This window comes from Engystomops pustulosus, chromosome 7 (genome assembly GCF_040894005.1).
Source record: "Engystomops pustulosus chromosome 7, aEngPut4.maternal, whole genome shotgun sequence".
NCBI lineage: Eukaryota > Metazoa > Chordata > Amphibia > Anura > Leptodactylidae > Engystomops > Engystomops pustulosus.
The window spans coordinates 73955278-73971291 of NC_092417.1; the positions used below are offsets into that span (position 1 = coordinate 73955278).

At 43.3% G+C, this 16014-nt stretch overlaps 1 long non-coding RNA gene across 1 annotated transcript; it reads right to left on the reverse strand.

Moving 5' to 3' along the window:
* Positions 1 to 929: 929 nt before the first annotated feature.
* Positions 930 to 6529, reverse strand: LOC140068841 (uncharacterized). The gene is made up of 3 exons (XR_011848585.1): positions 6478 to 6529; positions 2849 to 2910; positions 930 to 1825 (listed from the first exon to the last, which is right to left on the reverse strand). It is a non-coding gene; the product is annotated as an uncharacterized lncRNA (long non-coding RNA).
* Between the last annotated feature and the right edge of the window lie 9485 nt (positions 6530 to 16014).

A 16014-nucleotide genomic window follows, 5' to 3' on the forward strand; every position in this document is an offset into this window, starting at 1 on the left:
ATTGAGTTTCTTCATTTTTTTTACCCATGTTATCCTCCATACTCCAGTCACAACTTTGGTGTCACGTTATATCTTATATTTCTGTGACTTCTACTCATATTACTGCAGCTAAATCATATCTTAAAGAAGATATCACCAGTTTCCTGACCTAATGCATCTATTGTTTGTAGCAAGTCCTGCCTACTCCAGTCAATTATCTGTACATCAATTGTACAAATCTTTCTTCTGTTTGTTGCAATGTTTAAGTACAATACAATTTTATCAATCGGTAGTCCAGGCTGTTTTCCTCACAGAGGACTAGATATCAGGAGAAATATTGCTCAATTTAGCAGCCTCCCAATGTAAACATGCATCTTCACTGACAACAAGCATACATATTAATAATGAATAGAATTTCAGAAAATTCTTTATTGTTACAGTCAGACTCTATTCCCAGAAATCACACATCAGAAGTGTGCAGGGAAATGTACTCTCCCAATAACAAGCCTTCGATGTGTTATATCCAAAGGGGGTTGTAAGTTTGAGGATGAGAATTCCAGGTCCTTACATGGGAGGAAGTCTTTAGGCCTGGTAATTTCATCTAAGCCTATTTGTTGGAAGTGAACTCTTAAGTACGAAAACCCAAAAGCAAGGGGTGAGTGGTCCCGGTTTTGAGTCCTTGGGCTGAGTGCAGCATATCCTGTTGCTCACATATGTTCAGACTCCTTTGGGATTCATTAAAGGGCAGAGTAAAGGGATCACATGACCTGCGGAGGACGTGAACTGTAACATATATATCTGTCAGGAACCTATATATCTGCCACTGCTGATTCCTATTAGGGAAATGATACAAAAAAGAGCCAGAAACTGAGTAAACCTGAGACTCCACTAGAAAATCTCAACGCCATGTTAAGTAACTGTCAAATATTATATCAAAACAGCACAGCGGAACCTTATAAATGCCTGTATTTAATTATTGTTGATTGAAAGAAAATGAATGTGGATGTGACTGATAGAGGACTGAAGGAGCTCCTTGGAGAAGATGGAGGCTGTGGGTAGAACTAATGGCGCCATCCTATGGTGTAGGTAGGACTTACAGATCTGTACAGAGATGCTGCAGATTATAGACACTATTTAAAAAGCAGCATTAAGGGGGAGGACCTACAAAATTGGCATGAGATGCAGAAAGTTGTTCATATGACTCACAGAGTTGTGGACAAGTTGAGTTCACCATTTAAAAACCCAATGGACCCCATTACCTTCTGGTGTGCTGGATCTGAAGCTGACATTATGTCAATATTTTGTAGTTATGGCAACAGTCATTGTGAGAGATTGTGTGAAGGATAAATGGATGACCCTAAAATGCAGATTGTGAGAAAAGCTGAATGGGGCACTTTGAGATTCAGCAGGATATAGTTAAGTGCAATGGAGCTGCCTTAAGACAAGGCTACCTGGTAGGGTTATCTAGAGTTGTCCTGAAGATGCTGCCAGTTGTGGATTGGGCTGACCTGCTCAGGGATGCTGCAGGCTGTGGAGTGGTCTGCTAGAGCCCTGAACATGTTGCAGATAGTCAATTGGTCTGATGGTGTAGATCTGAGATGCTGCTGGCTGTGGGTTGATCTTCTGGAACCATCCTGAAGATGCTTCAGGTTGTGGTTAGATCTTCTGGAGCAATCCTTAACGTGCTGCAGAGTGTGGCTTGGTCTAACAGAGTCTCTCTGAGAAGCTGCAGGAGGGATTATTGTTACCAAGCAAATCAAAACTTTCAAAAACTTGTAACACAAATTTACTTCCAACTTCCTACTTCAGTGTTTTCTCCCCAGTTCTGGCAGCCAGTATCCTGGATCTAAACACAATGGATGGAAATTACTGGAAAAGTTCATTTAGAGGTTGGCCTGCAAACCAAACTCTGTAAATTGCTTCTTTTGCTTCAAAATAGACAATTATGAAATCGCTCATTCTGACAATATGTAAATCAAACACATTTATGTTTCACGTCGGTAAAGGGTTTGGATGTTGATATATTTTGAGAGATAGAGGGGGAGATATCGGTGCAGCAATAAGCAGAAATGAAAGGAAAACCGCTTCAGAGCAGATGTCACGTTGTGAGATTACAGTCAGATTATAGATAAATCACTGCACCGTGAAGTGTTAAGCGCCCGCTACTCATCTCCATAGCGTTACTACTCCTTATCTCTGCTTCAATAGGACACAGAAATCTATGACCAGTGACTCCAACTCATCTGCATTGTCTAAAGGAGTCTGCTTTCCCACCGGGCTCATGCTTCTCCTCTACCCTTCCCTTATAGTTTACAGTGCAGCTTCACTTTCAAATCAGCTGTTTAACGAGCTAATCAGAAATTCTGTAAAATAGAAAAAATATTTCTATTACATGTACAGCAGATATTAAACTAGTGATAAGAAATGTCCCTTTTGCATAGCCCAACTGACACAGCAATGATCTGGAACTGGGCAATAATCCTAGGATCAAGGAATGTCAATTCCTGATTACTGTCTACTTGTTGGCTGCACATAAATACATGGGAGGGACCACATTAGGGAGAGTTATATTCCTAAAATGCATCATATTGAAGCATGTTATAGAGCAGGAGGATCTGAGGAGTTTGAACTGTGTACTAGCTGAAGGCCATTTAATGGTTTAACTTTACCTGAATAAGAGTGTATAAATTAATTGCAATCAATTAATTTGTAGGGTCCCCACTAGATTTCTAAACCTAGAATGACCAAACCATAAATCAATAATAAGTTTGTTACCGTAGAACATATCTATTTATTTCAATCTCCTCAGCTACTTCAGTTTTATAACATTGTGCCTGCAGATAGGACACTATAGGGCACATTTACTTACCCAGTCCCTGCGCGATCCCCGATCCGTAATGTCCGACGAGAATGAATCGTGCTGCCGATATCCTGCATGTGCCAATAAACAAAATTATGTAAAAAAGTGATTAATCTTTATTTCAACAATAGAAAAACTCCATTAAGGCATGAAGGACAAGTTAAAAACAATTAAAAAACATACATGAGTCAAAATGTTTGGCACAACCAGGTAAGGTTCACCAAACAAACACCTCCTCCATACAGTGGAACCTGGCCCCTAGTATGATACAATAGCAATAGAAGGATGAATAAGGCCCAAGCTGTCTAATGACCCTGAACAGATGAAGATAAATCTGCCATAACAATCATAGTGAGGCTATAGGATAAATGGGTAAGTATACATTACGAGTCAGTGGTCAACAGGCAGGCATCAGTACAATAAGTCAACAGGGCGGCTCAGCAGTAGTGGAGGACGTGGAGGACAAATTCCGCAATTTGTCTGAATCAGTCAGGTTTTTCCGATGGCCACGCCCCCTGATTTGTGTCGCATGCAAGCTGCGCCGAAGTGCCACAATCCGATCGCGTGCGCCAAAAACCCAGGGCAATTCAAGGTAAATCGGAAAAACTTTCGAAACCCGATGGAAATGCATCTGACGGACCCTTAGTAGGTGTGCCCCTGTATGTACACTGTGCTGAGCACTTTTTGCTCTATAAGATTAAACCTACACACAGATCATACACATGCACAGCAATAGAAAACTCAATATCGATCGGCTAGCACTCTTACTACACTCTTACTAAGACTTTTACTACAAATCACACTAATAATATATCCATTTGCTATTTATTCCTATGGAGCGTGGACTTGGTGGGATTGACACACTACATCCAGAAATTGAACAAGTGCTGTTGTTAGGATGCAGGCCTGTGTTTGGGGCAAGCACCAAGCTGCTTGATTGACTGCTGAAGCAGCCAATCAAGCTGGGTGCAGACTCATAGCAACCACAGGCATGTACTCTATAGGCTATTTTTAGGGAATAGCATGTACTGGATTATAAAAGTATTTTTTTCAGTGAATAGCATGCAGTAATATATGAATCATAAACATGCTCTTCTCAGTAAATAGTGCACAGTAATATGTGGATCATTAAAGTGTTGTTATCATTGAATAGCATAGAGTAATAAAAGTGCTCATATTAGTGTTCTTCTCAGTGAATAGCACAAACAGGATTATTGTCAGTGAATAGCATGCAGTAATATGTGGATCATAAAAGTGCTCTTCTCAGTAAATAGTGCAGGTACCAGGCCAGTCCACACAAAGTTCACAGGGTAGGTATCTAACCAGTGGACTGCTACTGCACTGTTCATAAAATTTTTAATATCCGGGCTGCGTTGAGACTGTATTGACTGAAAAGACTGTATTGTGCAAAAAGTTGTGTCTGTGAAACTCCACTCAACTATACATTAATCAAGTTAAGTCTGTGTTCACACCAAACATCAATATCTCCCTGAACACTCTTGGAGTCTCTCCACTCTTCAAGTACAGAACTATAATCAATTCATTGTTTATCTAATGGAATCACATTGCAAGCATAATGCACATTACCCAAGAACATATTCAAAAAAATATTTTTTTTAAGATATACTCACAAATGGAGTTAAAAGCTCAGATGAACACTAAGATGAACAAGGCATGGATCCCACACAATTTGGCTGTGCTAATTTTTAAACAAGTTCTGCATTCCCAGAACTTCATATTAAAATGTTTCCATTCCACGTTTTCACAACTGTAAATTCTAATTTTTCAATTCCACATGTGCCCTTAACCGCAGTGAGAGGAAGGCTTGGTGGTTTTCCCATTGCTTCTTTTATCACACAGAGAATAACTTAGTATGAACACATAGGGGGTCATTTACTAAGGGCCCGATTCGCGTTTTCCCCACGTATTACCCGAATATTTCCGATTGCGCCGATTTTCCCTAAATTGCCCCGGGATTTTGGCGCACGTGATCGGATTTTGGCACATCGGGGGCGTGGCCGAACGAAAATCCCGACGGATTCGGAAAAACCACCGCATTTTTTAAAAAAAAATGTGTCACGAAAATTGCACTTACCTTCACTCAGCCCGGCTCGGTGTATTCCAGTGCATTCCGATGCTCTTCAGCAGGAACTGCCTTAATAAATCCCGGCCGGACCCAAATCCACCGCAGAGAACGCGCTGCTGGATCGCGAATGGGCCGGGTAAGTAAATCTGCCCCATAGAGCGCCTTTTAATCATTATTTATTTAATTATTTATTCATTTATTATATTTTCATTCTATGTTATTATTTCAGGTACTTTCCCTAGCTCATGTTATTTCAACCGTTTTCAGCCCTCTAGCCCTTACTAGCCCCATTTTACAGTAACCTTTGGGTGTTAGAATCTAGGTCCCCATTGACTTCAATGGGACTTGTGTTTGGGTCAAACTTTGGGCCGAAGTCTGGGTCCCAGTACAAATTTTGTTGCAAATTTCCGACAAACATATCGAACCTAAATTCCGACCAACCTGCTCATCTGTACCCAAGACCTGTGTGACCTTTTCTTCTTTTTTGGTCTTCTTCGTTTCCTTACTGACAATGGCCCAAAATTATTATACTCATTGGGGCAGATTTACTTACCCGGTCCAATCGCAATCCAGCAGCGTGTTCTCTGCGGTGGATTCAGGTCTTCCGGCGATTCACTAAGGCAGTTCCTCCGACGTCCACCAGGTGCCGCTGCTGCGATCCATTGCCGGGTGAAGGTAAGCGCGTGTCCAGCGCTTTTTTAATGCGGCGGTTTCTCCGAATCCGTCGGGTTTTCGTTCGGCCACCCCGACACCCCGATTTACGTCATGTGCACACCGGCGCCGAGGCGCCACAATCCGATCGCGTGCGACAAAAACCCGGGGCAATTCCGGGAAAATCGGCGCAAATCGGAAATATTCTGGTAACACGTTGGGAAAACGCGAATCGGGCCCTTAGTAAATGACCCCCATTGTGCAAGTATTCTGGCGTAGTTTGCACATAAATACATGTGCAAACTGCTTGCCCATGTATTTATTTAGTGTTTCCGCCAGTATTGTGACGCGGTGCGTTTTTCAGCGCTATCGGGACATGCAGGGTGCGCCAGATTAATGCAGACCAGAATTTATCGAACTCTGCAGATTAGTGAGGCAAACTACACTAGGTGAAGTTTGCCTTACCAATACTAAATTTGGACCATTGGGGCAGATTTAACAAGCTGTCTGAAAGTTAGAATAATTCTAGTTGCCCCAATCACAGCTAAGATTTCACCAGTGCTCATGAATATCTTATAGGGGAGCTGTGTTTGGTTGCCATAGGCAACTAGAAATATTCTGACTTTTAGACAGCTTGATAAATCTGGGCCATTGTCTGATGCTCTTCATGTTGTGATATGCAGAACCTAGTGACCAGATCCAGATTCCATTTTAGCCAGTACCTTGGTCAGCAACAACTAAACTGTGGTACATTTTATCTTGTCAGTCAGTAGGGGGGGAATTTTGAGGATCATGGGGTCAGGGATATACCAGCAAATAATATTAATAGTAATATTCATCACTCCTCAGTTCTCTAATTGTTGCCTTGGCAACGTGAACTGGCAGCTTTTATGTTCCTTACACTGAGTGCTTTGAGGTGATGAAGAGAGGAATGTCAGGACGGTATATTATAAGTAGCCGCTGGTCTCCAGGACCTGCAACCTTTCTGATCTCATCTCTAAGCAACTATCCCAATGATCTCACAGTAGTAAAACGTCTCCTAGGCACTGAAAGGGTTAGGCGCGGAAAAAATAAAGAAGGCTATTACAGCTGAGCTGAAAAAAGCAAAAAAAGTCAATTTGGAATATAATAAAAAAGCTACACTATAAAATATCTATGTTTAATTCCTCCGTCCAGGAGAATTATTATAAAATCTCAATTTCATCAGCGACAAAGTGCTCAGTGCTGCTCTCCATGGACTCACCATAATCCTCCCACGTCGCCCCCTCCAAATACGCTGCTAAGATAAAGGTGATGGAGCCACTTTTAATTGCAGCACAGTCAGTTGTAAATCTCCCCCACTCCCTCCTCCACATCCACTTCAATAAAGCCATATCTCATATGTTAAGAGGAGGTGAAGAGCTCATATGAAAGTCAAAGCGGAAGAATCACAAATAAACGCTGGACGGAGGAGATAATGTAAAGTGTGAGATCCTGCAGCGATTGCTCTGTGCAGTGTCAAATGTGATTACACATCTTTTTAGAACTACTTATTCTCCAGTCACATCCAAAGCCACACTCAGCACTGTGCCAACAGACTTCATTCTAGATCACAGCTTCCCAGATACATGGCCTCATCTACATTGATATTCTGCAATCCACCTGCTAAAGAGTTTTGTTTCAACAGGTTAAAAATGACTTATCCATAGAGTTTCACTGACAGAACTGGCAGTGGCTAGAAAGTGACATCCTTGTCTATGACATCTAGTGAATTGAGACAGCACACAGCACTGTTACCTCTCCCAGCCTCTTGTCTGTTCCTTCTATCCATCTTGCTACAGCCACTGGATTGTAATGACTTACTGTTTCCCGGGCCTCTGCGTGATATCTTAATTGTCAGAAGAAAAAACAAAGAGCAACAAAGCATCCCAAAAAGTTGTCTCTTGTATTGGAGACATAGGCCCTAAGCTATATCACATTCTCATAAGACAATTTGTAACTTTTCTTTTCACCAGCTACATAATCAATACAACAGCTTATGTGTAAATGTTTTCTGACACTTTCCTAAGAAGAAAAGTGCTACATGTCACCATTCGAGATGAGTAAATCTTCTTGTGGTTCGTAAATTTAGTACAAATCTGACATAGGGTCTATAGGTTTGTTCTTAAGTTGAATTTGTATGTAAGTCGGAACTGTATATTTTATCATTGTAATCCCAGCCAGATCTTTTTTGGTCTCTGTGACAATTGGATTTTAAAAATGTTGGGTTGTCATTAGAATCAGGATTAACAATAAAGCTTCATTACAGACACATTTGATAGCTGTTACAGCTTTTTATTGTAGCCTAGGACTAAAGTACAGTAAATTACCAATATCCAGAGGTCCGTTTGTAACTAGGGGTAGTATGTAAGTCGAGTGTTCTTAAGTAGGGGACCGCCTGTATACCGATTTCCAGGACAACTGGAGAAACATCAGTTCGATCGGACTTGATTTGACCACAAACTGAATCTTTTAGAAAAATCAAGGATGCTTCTATGAATGACTAATCTCTAGTTGCCAATATAATGAAGGTTACATGTGTTCCACAGCTGCACAGTATCACAGTAATAGTAAATATGTTCATTGGCTTCTGATGAGACTCCTCCACAGTGATCAACGTTATTGAGGCCTCTTTGATGCATAAGTATTTTTAACCTGTTGAACAAAATTGATTCATGGTGCACATTGATGTGATACATTTTGCCTATTTTCTAGTGCATTCCTGAGCATCATGTGCCTGATGATCTTGTATCTGTCTTTATAGTAGCACAAGAGACATCCTACCCTCCTGATTCCATTATAACCCCCCTCCATCTTGCGCTATAATCCCTTGGCTTGGCCGCGCATCTGTAAAGATCATGTATGTACCGACACCTGCTCCCTGCACTGAATTAATTACAAAACCTTTTACACGAGCTTCACCCATGAAGAATCACTAACTGGAAGGAAATGGGGTGGAAGACGACGTCTAATCTTCTGCAAATAATTTGCTCATTAGGAAGAAGCTCAGGTGCTTTTCAGAGCTCATTGACTGCGCTTTGCAACGTCTTGAAAGTTTTCTGCGTTTTTCTGGTACATCTTTGTTGTATAATGAAGTGGTGAAAGATACGTTCCCGGGAGCTATCATCTGGATCATTAATTCATTCATTTATCTTTACCAAAACTAAAGAAAACATTCACTACTTCTTACTCCAAACATTAGAAGAGAAGAGGGAAAAATCACCAGTAGCAAAGGCTCGGTTTCTGAACTTCATTGTTGGATAGAAAGAAGTATTTTACTTTTGTAACTGAATAAATTAATTATCTAACTAGTTCCTCACTATTTTCAAGACATCCTTATTTTATCTGTATGCCTGTTTTAACTGGGCATACGTCTGATGCTGTTTGGCAATGAGTACCCGAAAAGAAAGGTAACACACCCCCTTTCACTGAAAACGCATCTGCAAACGTATCAGATCATACTAGCACTATCTCATACACTGGTAGTCAATCAATAACACAGACACTGGATCAAGTACATTACAGGTGCCGGTCTTCTCCAACAGGAAGAGGACTTAATTACAACTTCTCCTGGCAATGGCTTGTCACCACTGAATTCCCCGCCATATGTCTTCAGCTCCATGCAGAACATCTCCACACTGCGCCTGTGAAAATAACACACAAAAATAAGCATATCATGTGAGGAGCCTCATTAATAAAAAATATAATATTGTTAATATACAGTTGCCCTATTTTATATATAAAGCCCTATCTAGGTTATTTATATACAGCCTCCATAGTAGTAATATATATATATATATATATATATATATATATATATATATATATATGTATTGTGACAAGGTACAAGGTATTGTGGTTGATGGCCAATACGTGTCACCGAGGTCCCTGGCCTCAGTGAAGTAAGCCGCTAATCTTTGTCAGGAACCATAGGTTTCTGACCCTTAGTTAAAAGTAGTATAGCTGCTTGCTGCAGCTGATCCGGGACGGCTTTTACTCGAGTAGTCTGAAAGCTGGGTGGGATGACTACTCCCATGTATCCAGACCAGGTGTTGCCTTGCATTTAATAGCCAGGAGGTTTAGCAGAGATGGGAGTGTGTGGCTCCAAGCATGAAGTGTTGGTCTTGTGTCTTTCTCCTGCTGTTGTCTGAGGACTGTGTCAGAGACGCTGGAGCCCCCAGCTTTTGGCAAGTTCAAACTTCAGGCAACCTGCCTCCCCTTTCAGGGGTACGCCATCTGCCACCTGAGACATGATCTTTATTCTGCCTCATCTCAGATGCTCCCCATTCATAAAAATGAATGGCACATATCATCCATGAAAAAAGATCACACACATCATCCATGAAATGGGATAACAAAGAGAAACTATATTATCTATGAAAAGAAGATAGCACACAGATAGTATCCATCGTTAAAGGATAGCACTAGAGATGAGCGAACATACTCGTCCGAGCTTGATGCTCGTTCGAGCATTAGTGTACTCGAAACTGCTCGTTGCTCGGACGAATACTTCGCCCGCTCGAGAAAATGGCAGCTCCCGCCGTTTTGCTTTTTGGCGGCCAGAAACAGAGCCAATCACAAGCCAGGAGACTCTGCACTCCACCCAGCATGACGTGGTACCCTTACACGTCGATAGCAGTGGTTGGCTGGCCAGATCAGGTGACCCTGGGATAGACTAGCCCCTGCCCGCGCTGCTCGGATCATTCTGTGTGTGGATGCCGCTAGGGAGAGAGCTGCTGCTGGTCAGGGAAAGCGTTAGGCTGTTCTATTAGAATAGTGTTAGGCAGGAGTGATTCTACAAGAACCCAACAGCCCTTCTTAGGGCTACAATAACGTTATACTTTTTTTTTTTTGTTTGCTTGTGGCTGGGCTTGCTGGAACTAGTAGTGCAGCTAGTACCATATTGTGAGGAATTTGCAGGGGGACTTGCTACCGTTGTGTTTAGCTCTTAGTGACACACATATCCACCTCAAACACCAAAGTGGGAAAATTTATTAGGGGTTTGATTTCAATTAGGCACAGTCTGCCAGTTTCTTTTTATTTTACGTTTATTTTTTCATAACTCAGCGTCATCTCATCAGTGTGCTTTCATACTTGGCTAGAAAATAGCCAAAGGAGAATCCAAACGGCTTACTTACGCCTACAATAGCGTTATATATTTTATTTCTGGTTGATCTGCTGGTGGCTGTCCTTGCTGCAGTGCATATACTAGCCAATTGTGAGGAATTTGGAGTGAGACTTGCGACCGCTGTGTTTAGCGCTTAGTGACGCACATATCCATCGCAAAGACCGAAGTGGGAAAATTTATTAGGGGTTGGATTTCAATTAGGCACAGTCTGCCATTTCCTTTTTATTTTACGTTTATTTTTTCATAACTCAGCGTCATCTCATCAGTGTGCTTTCATACTTGGCTAGAAAATAGCCAAAGGAGAATCCAAACGGCTTACTTACGCCTACAATAGCGTTATATATATTTTATTTCTGGTTGATCTGCTGGTGGCTGTCCTTGCTGCAGTGCATATACTAGCCAATTGTGAGGAATTTGGAGTGAGACTTGCGACCGCTGGGTTTAGCGCTTAGTGACGCACATATCCATCGCAAAGACCGAAGTGGGATAATTTATTAGGGGTTGGATTTCAATTAGGCACAGTCTGGCAGTTTCTTTTTATTTTACGTTTATTTTTTCATAACTCAGCGTCATCTCATCAGTGTGCTTTCATACTTGGCTAGAAAATAGCCAAAGGAGAATCCAAACGACTTACTTACGCCTACAATAGCGTTATATATATTTTATTTCTGGTTGATCTGCTGGTGGCTGTCCTTGCTGCAGTGCATATACTAGCCAATTGTGAGGAATTTGGAGTGAGACTTGCGACCGCTGTGTTTAGCGCTTAGTGACGCACATATCCATCGCAAAGACCGAAGTGGGATAATTTATTAGGGGTTGGATTTCAATTAGGCACAGTCTGGCAGTTTCTTTTTATTTTACGTTTATTTTTTCATAACTCAGCGTCATCTCATCAGTGTGCTTTCATACTTGGCTAGAAAATAGCCAAAGGAGAATCCAAACGGCTTACTTACGCCTACAATAGCGTTATATATATTTTATTTCTGGTTGATCTGCTGGTGGCTGTCCTTGCTGCAGTGCATATACTAGCCAATTGTGAGGAATTTGGAGTGAGACTTGCGACCGCTGTGTTTAGCGCTTAGTGACGCACATATCCATCGCAAAGACCGAAGTGGGAAAATTTATTAGGGGTTGGATTTCAATTAGGCACAGTCTGCCATTTCCTTTTTATTTTACGTTTATTTTTTCATAACTCAGCGTCATCTCATCAGTGTGCTTTCATACTTGGCTAGAAAATAGCCAAAGGAGAATCCAAACGGCTTACTTACTCCTACAATAGCGTTATATATTTTATTTCTGGTTGATCTGCTGGTGGCTGTCCTTGCTGCAGTGCATATACTAGCCAATTGTGAGGAATTTGGAGTGAGACTTGCGACCGCTGTGTTTAGCGCTTAGTGACGCACATATCCATCGCAAAGACCGAAGTGGGAAAATTTATTAGGGGTTGGATTTCAATTAGGCACAGTCTGCCATTTCCTTTTTATTTTACGTTTATTTTTTCATAACTCAGCGTCATCTCATCAGTGTGCTTTCATACTTGGCTAGAAAATAGCCAAAGGAGAATCCAAACGGCTTACTTACGCCTACAAGAGCGTTATATATATTTTATTTCTGGTTGATCTGCTGGTGGCTGTCCTTGCTGCAGTGCATATACTAGCCAATTGTGAGGAATTTGGAGTGAGACTTGCGACCGCTGTGTTTAGCGCTTAGTGACGCACATATCCATCGCAAAGACCGAAGTGGGATAATTTATTAGGGGTTGGATTTCAATTAGGCACAGTCTGGCAGTTTCTTTTTATTTTACGTTTATTTTTTCATAACTCAGCGTCATCTCATCAGTGTGCTTTCATACTTGGTTAGAAAATAGCCAAAGGAGAATCCAAACGGCTTACTTACGCCTACAATAGCGTTATATATATTTTATTTCTGGTTGATCTGCTGGTGGCTGTCCTTGCTGCAGTGCATATACTAGCCAATTGTGGGGAATTTGGAGTGAGACTTGCGACCGCTGTGTTTAGCGCTTAGTGACGCACATATCCATCGCAAAGACCGAAGTGGGATAATTTATTAGGGATTGGATTTCAATTAGGCACAGTCTGGCAGTTTCTTTTTATTTTACGTTTATTTTTTCATAACTCAGCGTCATCTCATCAGTGTGCTTTCATACTTGGCTAGAAAATAGCCAAAGGAGAATCCAAACGGCTTACTTACGCCTACAAGAGCGTTATATATATTTTATTTCTGGTTGATCTGCTGGTGGCTGTCCTTGCTGCAGTGCATATACTAGCCAATTGTGAGGAATTTGGAGTGAGACTTGCGACCGCTGTGTTTAGCGCTTAGTGACGCACATATCCATCGCAAAGACCGAAGTGGGATAATTTATTAGGGGTTGGATTTCAATTAGGCACAGTCTGGCAGTTTCTTTTTATTTTACGTTTATTTTTTCATAACTCAGCGTCATCTCATCAGTGTGCTTTCATACTTGGTTAGAAAATAGCCAAAGGAGAATCCAAACGGCTTACTTACGCCTACAATAGCGTTATATATATTTTATTTCTGGTTGATCTGCTGGTGGCTGTCCTTGCTGCAGTGCATATACTAGCCAATTGTGAGGAATTTGGAGTGAGACTTGCGACCGCTGTGTTTAGCGCTTAGTGACGCACATATCCATCGCAAAGACCGAAGTGGGATAATTTATTAGGGGTTGGATTTCAATTAGGCACAGTCTGGCAGTTTCTTTTTATTTTACGTTTATTTTTTCATAACTCAGCGTCATCTCATCAGTGTGCTTTCATACTTGGTTAGAAAATAGCCAAAGGAGAATCCAAACGGCTTACTTACGCCTACAATAGCGTTATATATATTTTATTTCTGGTTGATCTGCTGGTGGCTGTCCTTGCTGCAGTGCATATACTAGCCAATTGTGAGGAATTTGGAGTGAGACTTGCGACCGCTGTGTTTAGCGCTTAGTGACGCACATATCCATCGCAAAGACCGAAGTGCGATAATTTATTAGGGGTTGGATTTCAATTAGGCACAGTCTGCCATTTCCTTTTTATTTTACGTTTATTTTTTCATAACTCAGCGTCATCTCATCTGGCATAGCAGTGTGCTTTCATACTTGGCTAGAAAATAGCCATAGCAATAGGATAGCATTGTTTGGTTTTAAAAACTAAAGAACACAAAAAAAAACTAAAAAACACAAAAAAACACAAAAAAAAGTAAAAAAAAAAATTAAAGTTATATAACTTTCATTTTCAAAATGTTTAACCCGAGGGCTAGGGGTAGAGGACGAGGACGAGGGCGGGGACGTGGGCGTCCATCTACTGCAGGGGTCAGAGGCCGTGGTCCTGGGAGGGGTGAGACACCACCTGCTGATGAGGGAGCAGGGGAACGCCGCAGAGCTACACTCCCTAGGTTCATCATGTCTGAAGTTACTGGGACTCGTGGTAGAGCACTGTTGAGGCCAGAACAGTGCGAACAGGTGATGTCGTGGATTGCCGACAATGCTTCGAGCAATTTGTCCACCAGTCAGTCTTCCACGCAGTCCACCCATGTCACCGAAATCGGCACTCCTCCAGCTCCTGCACCTCAGCCTCCTCCCCCCCAGTCTGCCCCCTCCCAGGAAAATTTGGCATTTGAACCGGCATACTCTGAGGAACTGGACCCTTCCCACAGTCACAAACCACTTGTCCGGTTGCTGCTGAGCAATTTTCCGATGCCCAGGTTTTCCACCAGTCGCAGTTTGTGGGTGATGATGACCTTCTTGACGTAGTGGAAGAAGTGTGTAAAGAGGTGTCCGACGATGAGGAGACACGGTTGTCACACAGTGGTGAAGTTGTTGTCAGGGCAGGAAGTCCGAGGGGGGAGCAGACTGAGGGATCGGAGGATGATGAGGTGACAGACCCAAGCTGGGTTGAGAGGCCGGGTGAACACAGTGCTTCTGAGACGGAGGAGAGTTCTATAGCAGAACAGGTTGGAAGAGGCAGTGGTGGGGCCAGTTGGAGAGGCAGGGCCAGAGCAGGTGCATCAGCGCCAAATGTGTCACGTAGTGAAGCTCCCGTGGCGAGGGCTCCCGCGGCGAGGGCTAGATTTTCAGAAGTCTGGAGGTTCTTTAAGGAAACACCGGATGACCGACGGACTGTGTTGTGCAACCTTTGCCAAACCAGGATCAGCAGGGGTTCCACCACTACTAGCTTAACTACCACCAGTATGCGCAGGCATATGAATGCTAAACACCCGAATCAGTGGCACCAAGCCCGTTCACCTCCGGCCGTGCACACCACTGCTCCTTCTCCTGTGTCAGCTGATAGTCAGCCCCCTGCCCAGGACCCTGGCACAAAAAAACCCCATCGTCGCCTCCACGATCCTCCACAGCATCCACCAGCGTTCAGCTCTCCATACCCCAGACGCTGGAGCGGAAAAGAAAATATAGTGCAACCCACCCGCACGCCCAAGCCCTTAATGTCCACATCTCCAGATTGCTTAGCCTGGAGATGCTGCCCTATAGGCTAGTAGAGACCGAGGCCTTTCGCAACCTCATGGCGGCGGCCGCCCCTCGGTATTCGGTCCCCAGCCGCCACTACTTTTCCCGATGTGCCGTCCCAGCCCTGCACCAGCACGTGTCAGACAACATCATCCGTGCTCTGACCAACGCTGTTTCTGACAAGGTCCACCTGACCACGGACACGTGGACGAGTGCTGCCGGGCAGGGCCACTATATATCGCTGACGGCACATTGGGTTAACTAGGTGCAGGCTGGGACCGAGTCTGACCCTGGGGCTGGTCATATACTGCCGAAGCCGAGGATTGCGGGGCCTACCTCGGTCCAGGTCTTTCAGGCCTACTATGCCTCCTCCTCCTCCCACCCCTCCTCCACCTCCTCCTCCGAACTACCATCCGTGGGCATGGCGCCATCAGTCGCTAGCTCTAGGCACAGCAGCAGTGCCGTCGCTAAGCGACAGCAGGCGGTGCTCAAACTGCTGAGCCTAGGCGATAAAAGGCACACCGCCCAAGAGCTATTACAGGGCATCACGGCGCAGACTGATCTGTGGCTGGCACCGCTGAACCTGAAGCCAGGCATGGTTGTGTGTGACAACGGCCGTAACCTGGTGGCGGCTCTGCAACTCGGCAGACTGACACATGTGCCATGCCTGGCCCATGTGTTAAATCTGATAGTTCAGCGTTTCCTCAAGACATACCCCAATGTGTCAGATTTGCTCACGAAGGTGCGCCTCATCTGTGCGCATTTCAGGAAGTCCAGCACAGATGCTGCCACTCTCAGGGCAGCGC